This window comes from Nerophis lumbriciformis, linkage group LG11, assembly GCF_033978685.3.
Source record: "Nerophis lumbriciformis linkage group LG11, RoL_Nlum_v2.1, whole genome shotgun sequence".
Lineage (NCBI taxonomy): Eukaryota > Metazoa > Chordata > Actinopteri > Syngnathiformes > Syngnathidae > Nerophis > Nerophis lumbriciformis.
The window spans coordinates 18,110,213-18,118,327 of record NC_084558.2 but is presented as its reverse complement, the minus strand read 5'-3'; the positions used below and the strand labels follow the sequence as shown (position 1 = coordinate 18,118,327).

The 8,115-nt window shown below is 43.7% G+C and overlaps 5 non-coding genes across 5 annotated transcripts in view; all 5 read right to left on the bottom strand.

The window, feature by feature from the left end:
* Positions 1 to 11, bottom strand: part of trnas-aga (transfer RNA serine (anticodon AGA)) — an 84-nt gene extending 73 nt beyond the window's left edge. Inside the window, exon 1 of the tRNA in view lies at positions 1 to 11. This exon is cut by the window's left edge and continues 73 nt beyond it. This is a non-coding gene — a tRNA (tRNA-Ser).
* Positions 12 to 649: 638 nt separating this feature from the next.
* Positions 650 to 731, bottom strand: trnas-uga (transfer RNA serine (anticodon UGA)). The gene has a single exon. It is a non-coding gene; the product is annotated as a tRNA-Ser (tRNA).
* A 241-nt stretch (positions 732 to 972) lies between these two features.
* On the bottom strand, positions 973 to 1,054 carry trnas-aga (transfer RNA serine (anticodon AGA)). Its single transcript has one exon. It is a non-coding gene; the product is annotated as a tRNA-Ser (tRNA).
* Positions 1,055 to 3,915: 2,861 nt separating this feature from the next.
* Positions 3,916 to 3,997, bottom strand: trnas-aga (transfer RNA serine (anticodon AGA)). Its single transcript has one exon. It is a non-coding gene; the product is annotated as a tRNA-Ser (tRNA).
* A 734-nt stretch (positions 3,998 to 4,731) lies between these two features.
* Positions 4,732 to 4,813, bottom strand: trnas-uga (transfer RNA serine (anticodon UGA)). Its single transcript has one exon. It is a non-coding gene; the product is annotated as a tRNA-Ser (tRNA).
* Positions 4,814 to 8,115: the final 3,302 nt, after the last annotated feature.

Genomic DNA, 8,115 nt, shown 5'->3' with positions numbered 1-8,115 from the left:
GCCATGATAACACACTCTCAGCCGTTTTTGTGAAAGGCTATCACACATTCTGGGTTGCAATGGATTAAACGTTGTACTCAATTGTCTTAATTTATGTGTGTGAAATTGAACGATTGAGACAGGCATGTGGAATGCTCTTTATTTTTACTGGGTAAATGGTATCTTTGCAAACAGTGTGACCACAGTAAGGTCAATGTCCCAGACCAGCCAGTCCTTAAGCAGTAATGTGATGTACAATTTGTCTAGTACTCCAAATACAGACACGTTACCAGCAGGATTGGAACCTGCGCGGGGAGACCCCGATGGATTTCAAGTCCATTGTCTTAACCAAATGTGTTAGGACCGCCGAAGCAGTCCAACTACTGGCGGATACGGCCATGATAACAAACACGCAGACATATTTGTGAAAGGCTATGGCGCATTCTGGGTTGCAATAGATTAAACATTCTATTCAATTGTCTTTATTTCGGTGTGTGAAATTGATCACTTGAGACTGGCATGTGGAAGGCTCTTCCAAGTAAGCATCATTTTTACTGGGTAAATGGTATCTTTAGAACCATTGTGACCACAGCAAGGTCAATGTCCCAGACCAGCCAGTCCTCAAGCAATAAAGGGATGTACAACTCGTCTGGTACTTCAAAAACAGACACGTTACCAGCAGGATTTGAACCTGCGCAGGGAGACCCCAATGGATTTCAAGTCCATCGCCTTAACCACTCAGCCATGATAACTTTCAAGCTGTCTGCGCAAAGGGCTATCAAACACTTTGGCCTGCCATGGATTTAACGTTGTCTTAAATTGTTCTTCATTGATTAGACGGAAATGTGTAAAACTCTTCAAACATACTACTATTTTTACTGATTCATTGGTTTCTTCTCAACCCTGTGACCACAGGAAAGACTAAAGCTCAGGCACGCCCTTCCGCTCGCGGTGATCTCATGTACAAATTGTGTAGTCCTTCAAAATCAGATGCGTTACCAGCAGGATTTGAACCTGCGCGAGGAGACCCCAATGGATTTCTAGTCTATAGCCTTAACCACTTAGCCATGATAACACACACACAGATGTTTTTGTGAAAGGCTATCGCGCAGTCTGGGCTGCAATAGATGAAACATTCTATTCAATTGTCTTTATTTCGGTGTGATCAATTGAGACTGGCATGTGGAAGGCTCTTCAAAGTAAGCATCATTTTTAATGGGTAAATGGTATTTTTAGAAACATTGTGATGTCCCAGACCAGCCAGTCCTCAAGCAATAAAGGGATGTACATCAAGTCTAGTACTCCAAATACAGACACGTTACCAGCAGGATTTGAACATGCGCGGGGAGACCATCGCCTTAACCACTCGGCCATGATAACACATTTCAAAATGTCTGCGCAAAGGGCTATCAAACACTTTGGCCTGCCATGGATTTATTTATTTATTTATTTTTTATTTTTTTTGTGTCCTGTCCCGCTTCTCAGGCAAGTTGATGTAGATGCCCATGTCGGCTGTTCAGATTTACTTTACAAAAGAGAAGTTTAGGATACTTCTCTTGTTGCCTTATTTGTATTTGACTTTATTAAATGTATTTATATTATCATTTAGTGCAGCCGGGCCGGAGCAGGAGGGGATAGAAAGAGAAAAAAAAAGAAGACAGAGGGGGAAATTGTGGGGACAAGAGGGGGATTAGACAGAAAGACAAAAACAACAACAGCAAACAACAACAACAACAACAATAGAGCAACATCAGCAAATATGACATGTACAAATATGATGGTAAAAGTAATAGCAAATAAGCAGTTAGCGAAAAATAAAAAATAATACAGAAATGACAATGAGCATTATTACACTACAAATGGATCAATACAAATACCAATAGAAATAGCGCTATTGATAATGAACAATACCAATAATTTACCTTTATTATCAACAATACAGTTGTTTAAATGCAACAATACATATACGTAATGATAACTTGAGATACGAAAGAATGCAGAAAAATGGAGGGGGAGAAAGAGAAGCAACCTACATTAACCTTGTAGATTGTTATAGTCACAATAGGTTAAGCTTTGTCAGTGTGCCATGTGTTACACCCAGTTTACCCTAGGGCAACAACGTTAATATATGTTTGATGAAACGTGATTATGTGCATGAGTGTAACTTGTATATGTACAGAATGTGTATATGTGTTTGTACAATGAATGTATATGTACAGAATGTGTATATGTGTTTGTACAGTGAATGTATATGTACAGTATGTGTATGTGTATGTTTGTATATTGAATGTGCGTGTGGATGTACGAACATTAGGTAGGTAAATATGTACTGTATTTGTGTATGTATGTGGGAGCATAGGTACCTATGTACGTATGTGAGCATATGTGAATTTGCATGTACGATACATTCGACTCCCAGAGTGCGTGGGAGCCAGAGCACGGCCCCATCACCCCCGAGAGCCCAACCCACAAACAGGAGGCGTGGTGCCCAGGGAACCAGGGACCACCGCCCCTACGCAGCCAAGCCGGCCAGCGACAGGAACCCCAGAGCCCAGCCCACCGTACCGCCCAAAAGGGCCAGCAGCAGGCCGCAGACAGACGCACCCGGCAGAGGACAGGGCACGAGAAAAGCAGGGGACAGCCAGACCCCAAGCCAGCAAGAGACCACACCCCACACGGGCAGAAAGGCGAGACGCCCTGCCCGAGGGACCCAGAGACTCCCCGCAACCGGACGGGAAGACCGCCCCCGCCCCACCGGCAACCGGGCCCCCACGAGCCCACTCCCCACCCCCGGAGAGCGCGGCGAGGCCAGCCCCCGGCCACCCCACCCAAATCGGCCGCCGCAGGACCACCCAGGCACAGGGCCACGGGAACCACCCACCCCACCCGCAGGGACCCCAACGATGGAGATTGAACAACCAGCAACCGCCCCGCCGAGCCCCCCCCCCTGAGGGAGGGGAAAAATTAAAAAATAATATTAATAAAATATATTTTAAAAAAATAAATAAATAAATAAATAAATTTAAAAAAAGAATTAAAAGAAGATCACAGACATGTTGACAAACAAGGTCACTACCCCAGCAACTGGCCGACTCGCAGCACCTCGGAATACCTTGCAGCACCAAGCTACCACAATAGACGCAGGGACTAGGCCCAACAGGCCCCAACCAAGACGGGCACCCGGAAGGGATGGACAGCGGGACCCAGGAGCTCCAGACACGCAGTTCGGATGCAGTTGCCTGAGGCGTCGACCCCCGTCTGACAGGCAGGCCCAGAGCGTACCCCCAGAAATATACATACATACATACATATATACATACACATACACACATACATGTATACATACCCACACATACACATATATACATATACATACACATATGTACACATACACATATATATACATACATACATACACACACATATACATACATATACACAGTTCGTCAGCCCCGACAGCCATCACGCGCACGCGCTGCCACCAGTCACAACATCAGCCACACCCTTGCACCAGACCCAGCAGCCACGGGCGCCCACACCACAAACAAATGGCAGCAGAAACAGCAGCCGCAAAAACCCCAGACAGCCAGCACCAGCCAATCAAATCAAAGTGATCAAAAAAAAACTGCGACCAGCAACCACACGCCACCAGGACCACGGAGACCAGCCGGCGCCAGCCCGCCAGTCAGCCCGAACGCCAACACGCAAACAAGAGACACCAACACCCCCGGGGAGACCCCATGGATTTAACGTTGTCTTAACTTGTTTTTCATTATTTAGACGGACATGTGTAAAACTCTTCAAAAATACTACTATTTTTACTGATTCATTGGTTTCTTCTCAACCCTGTGACCACAGGAAAGACTAAAGCTCAGGCACGCACTTCCGCTCGCGGTGATCTCATGTACGAATTGTGTAGTCCTTCAAAATCAGATGCATTACCAGCAGGATTTGAACCTGCACGGGGAGACCCTAATGGATTTCTAGTCCATCGTCTTAACCCCTCGGCCATGATAACACACACAGACGTTTTTTTGTGAAAGGCTATCGCGCAGTCTGGGCTGCAATGGGCTAAACGTTGCATTTAATTGCTATGATAACATGTTTCTGGCGGTCTGCGCAAAGGGCTATCAAACACTTTGGCCTGTCATGGATTTACATTGTCTTCACAAGTTTTTCATTATTTAGACAGACATGTGTAAGACTCCTCAAACATACTACAATTTTTATTGTTTGATTGGTTTCTTCTCAACCCTGTGACCACAAGAAAGACTAAAGTTTAGACCAGCCCGTCCTCTTGCAGTGATCTCATGTACAATTCGTCTAGTATTCCAAATACAGACACGTTACCAGCAGGATTTGAAGCTGCGCGGGGACACCTCAACGGATTTCAAGTCAATCTCCTTAACCACTCGGCCATGATAACACACACGCAGACAATTTTGTGAAAGGCTATCGCGTAGTCTGGGCTGCAATGGACTAAACGTTGCATTCAATTGCCATGATAACATGTTTCTGGCGGTCTGCGAAAGGGCTATCAAACACTTTGGCTTGCCATGGATTTAACGTTGTCTTCACATGTTTTTCATTATTTAGACAGACATGTGTAAAACTCTTCAAACATACTACTATTTTTACTGATTCATTGTTTTTTTCTCAACCCTGTGACCACAGGAAAGACTAAAGCTCATACCTGCCCGTCCTCTCGCAGTGATGTCATGTACGAATTGTGTAGTCCTTCAAAATCAGATGGGTTACCAGCAGGATTTGAACCTGCGCGCGGAGACCCCAATGGATTTCAAGTCCATCGCCTTAATAACTCGGCCATGATAACACGTTTCCGTCTGTCTGCGCAAAGGGCTATCAAACACTTTGGTCTGCCATGGATTTAACGTTGTTTTCACTTGTTTTTCATTATTTAGACACTAATGTATAAGACTTTTCATTAGTTTCTTCTCAACGCTGTGACGACAGGAAAGACTAAAGCTCAGACTAGCCCGTCCTTTCGCGGTGATCTCCTGTACGAGTTGTGTAGTACTTCAAACACAGATGGGATGTACAATTCGTCTAGTACTCCAAATACAGACACGTTACCAGCAGGATTTGAACGTGCACGGGGAGACTATTGCCATACATTAGAACAATCCTATAACAAAAATATTTTAGTTTATGTATACAACAACCCTGTTTGTTACGCCGTCCTTGGCCGCTTGTTTTAGTCTCCTTGTCATTTCTCCATTTTGAACTAAGTTGACAGGCTTCATACTGTCACCGAAGAAGTTCATTCAGTCATTTTACATTGTCACCATTAAAACTTTTATTCAGATACTGTACAGTAATACAACACAAGTGGTATTTGTTGTAAGCACACTGTTTCCTCTAACCACTTTTGATTGGTCTGCAGGCCAAGGGTGTGCAAGGCTTGATAATTATGATTCAATAGGAAGATGGCGAGAGAAAATCAAAAAAAGCATCCACTTGTGTAATAAAGGCTAAGTAAGTTTTCGTACTCACGCGAAGTCACGTGACGATCTCCCGTTGTTTGAGTAAGTTCCGGTTCCTGTTGCAAGAGGCACGGACGTTCGGTCGAGCAGTCAAACTAGTACGGTGAAATCCACGGTTTAAGCTCCAATTTAAGTCCTGCTGGTGTTGCTGAACAAAGTAGGTTTGAGGATATCCATAATATACCAATAGGGGAAAGCCTCTTGGCTTGTACAGCCGTCCTTTCGCGGCAGTTGTATGGGCGATAATGCCTACTATCCGCCAATGTTATGACTGCAGCTGTCAATTGTTACGCTGTTGTGTGGGCAGGAACGATGAGCCCTGTGCAGTCACCATGCGTGGTTTGTTTTTTGTTTTTTGCCACTAGATTTAGTTTTTCAGTATAATCTCGAGCAGTATTCACCAAACTTTTTCGAGCCCAGGATCCCTGGTCTCAGTCAAAAACCATAGTAAGATCTAACCCTGTGTCAAGTATGTTTTAAAAAATATATATATATAAGTGTATGTATGTATATACGTCTATGTATGTATGTATGTATGTATGTATGTACAAACCCCATTTCCATATGAGTTGGGAAATTGTGTTAGATGTAAATATAAACGGAATACAATGATTTGCAAATCTTTTTCAACCCATATTCAATTGAATGCACTACAAAGACAACATATTTGATGTTCAAACTCATAAACTTTATTTTTTTTTGCAAATAATAATTAACTTAGAATTTCATGGCTGCAACACATGCCAAAGTAGTTGGGAAAGGGCATGTTCACCAATGTGTTACATGGCCTTTCCTTTTAACAACACTCAGTAAACGTTTGGGAACTGAGGAGACACATTTTTGAAGCTTCTCAGGTGGAATTCTTTCCCATTCTTGCTTGATGTACAGCTTAAGTTGTTCAACAGTCCGGGGGTCTCCGTTGTGGAATTTTAGGCTTCATAATGCGCCACAAATTTTCAATGGGTGACAGGTCTGGACTACAGGCAGGCCAGTCTAGTACCCGCACTCTTTTACTATGAAGCCACGTTGATGTAACACGTGGCTTGGCATTGTCTTGCTGAAATAAGCAGGGGTGTCCATGGTAACGTTGCTTGGATGGCAACATATTTTGCTCCAAAACCTGTATGTACCTTTCAGCATTAATGGCGCCTTCACAGATGTGTAAGTTACCCATGTCTTGGGCACTAATACACCCCCATACCATCACAGATGCTGGCTTTTCAACTTTGCGCCTCTAACAATCCGAATGGTTCTTTTCCTCTTTGGTCCGGAGGACACCACGTCCACAGTTTCCAAAAACAATTTGAAATGTGGACTCGTCAGACCACAGAACACTTTTCCACTTTGTATCAGTCCATCTTAGATGAGCTCAGGCCCAGCGAAGCCGACGGCGTTTCTGGGTGTTGTTGATAAACGGTTTTCGCCTTGCATAGGAGAGTTTTAATTTGCACTTACAGATGTAGCGACCAACTGTAGTTACTGACAGTGGGTTTCTGAAGTGTTCCTGAGCCCATGTGGTGATATCCTTTACACACTGATGTCGCTTGTTGATGCAGTACAGCCTGAGGGATCGAAGGTCACTGGCTTAGCTGCTTACGTGCAGTGATTTCTCCAGATTCTCTGAACCCTTTGATGTTATTACGGACCGTAGATGGTGAAATCCCTAAATTCCTTGCAATAGCTGGTTGAGAAAGGTTTTTCTTAAACTGTTCAATAATTTGCTCACGCAGTTGTTGACAAAGTGGTGACCCTCGCCCCATCCTTGTTTGTGAATGACTGAGCATTTCATGGAATCTACTTTTATACCCAATCATGGCACCCACCTGTTCCCAATGTGCCTGTTCACCTGTGGGATGTTCCAAATAAGTGTTTGATGAGCATTCCCCAACTTTATCAGTATTTATTGCCACCTTTCCCAACTTCTTTGTCACGTGTTGCTGGCATCAAATTCGAAAGTTAATGATTAAGATTATTATTAAAATTATTATTTATTTGATTATTTATTGTCAGTTTGAACATCAAATATGTTGTCTTTGTAGCATATTCAACTGAATATGGGTTGAAAATGATATGCAAATCATTGTATTCCGAGTCACGGGCTACAGATGACCCCTGTGCCACACTTTGGGAACCACTGCTGTAAAGGCTAACTTTATTTGGCCACTATAGCCCTAGTACCGTCGTATATTTGTTCTTCCTATGGCCAGATATGGGGCGGGGCGCGAGTTACATGGTGGTCTTACGTCAGCGCCGGAAGTAGTAAAATTAGCTGTTCACCTGGCAGGTTTTTTGAGGAAGTCCTTCTTTGGCTCCTACCTTGTTATATCATATTTATCACTGCCTTTGCACAAGCCATTTTTTTCTTTTGTATGCACAGTAAATTAAGACAGAATTCATACTTTGAAGCAATGTTCATGGACTCTAGTATTTGCCTTGTTAGCTACCCGTCGCAAGCAAGTGCTGATGGTCTTGGTTGAGAGAAGAGTTTTTTTATGTTGGATGCTAGAAAATTTCCGATGCGTTGCAATAGTCAGCCTTAATGCATCTCAATGATTTTTGTGCATGACGCGCATCAAGACGAGTAGGTGAAGTGTGCAGCCATGCTCGGGGACTGTGGCCACAGTGTCCCGAG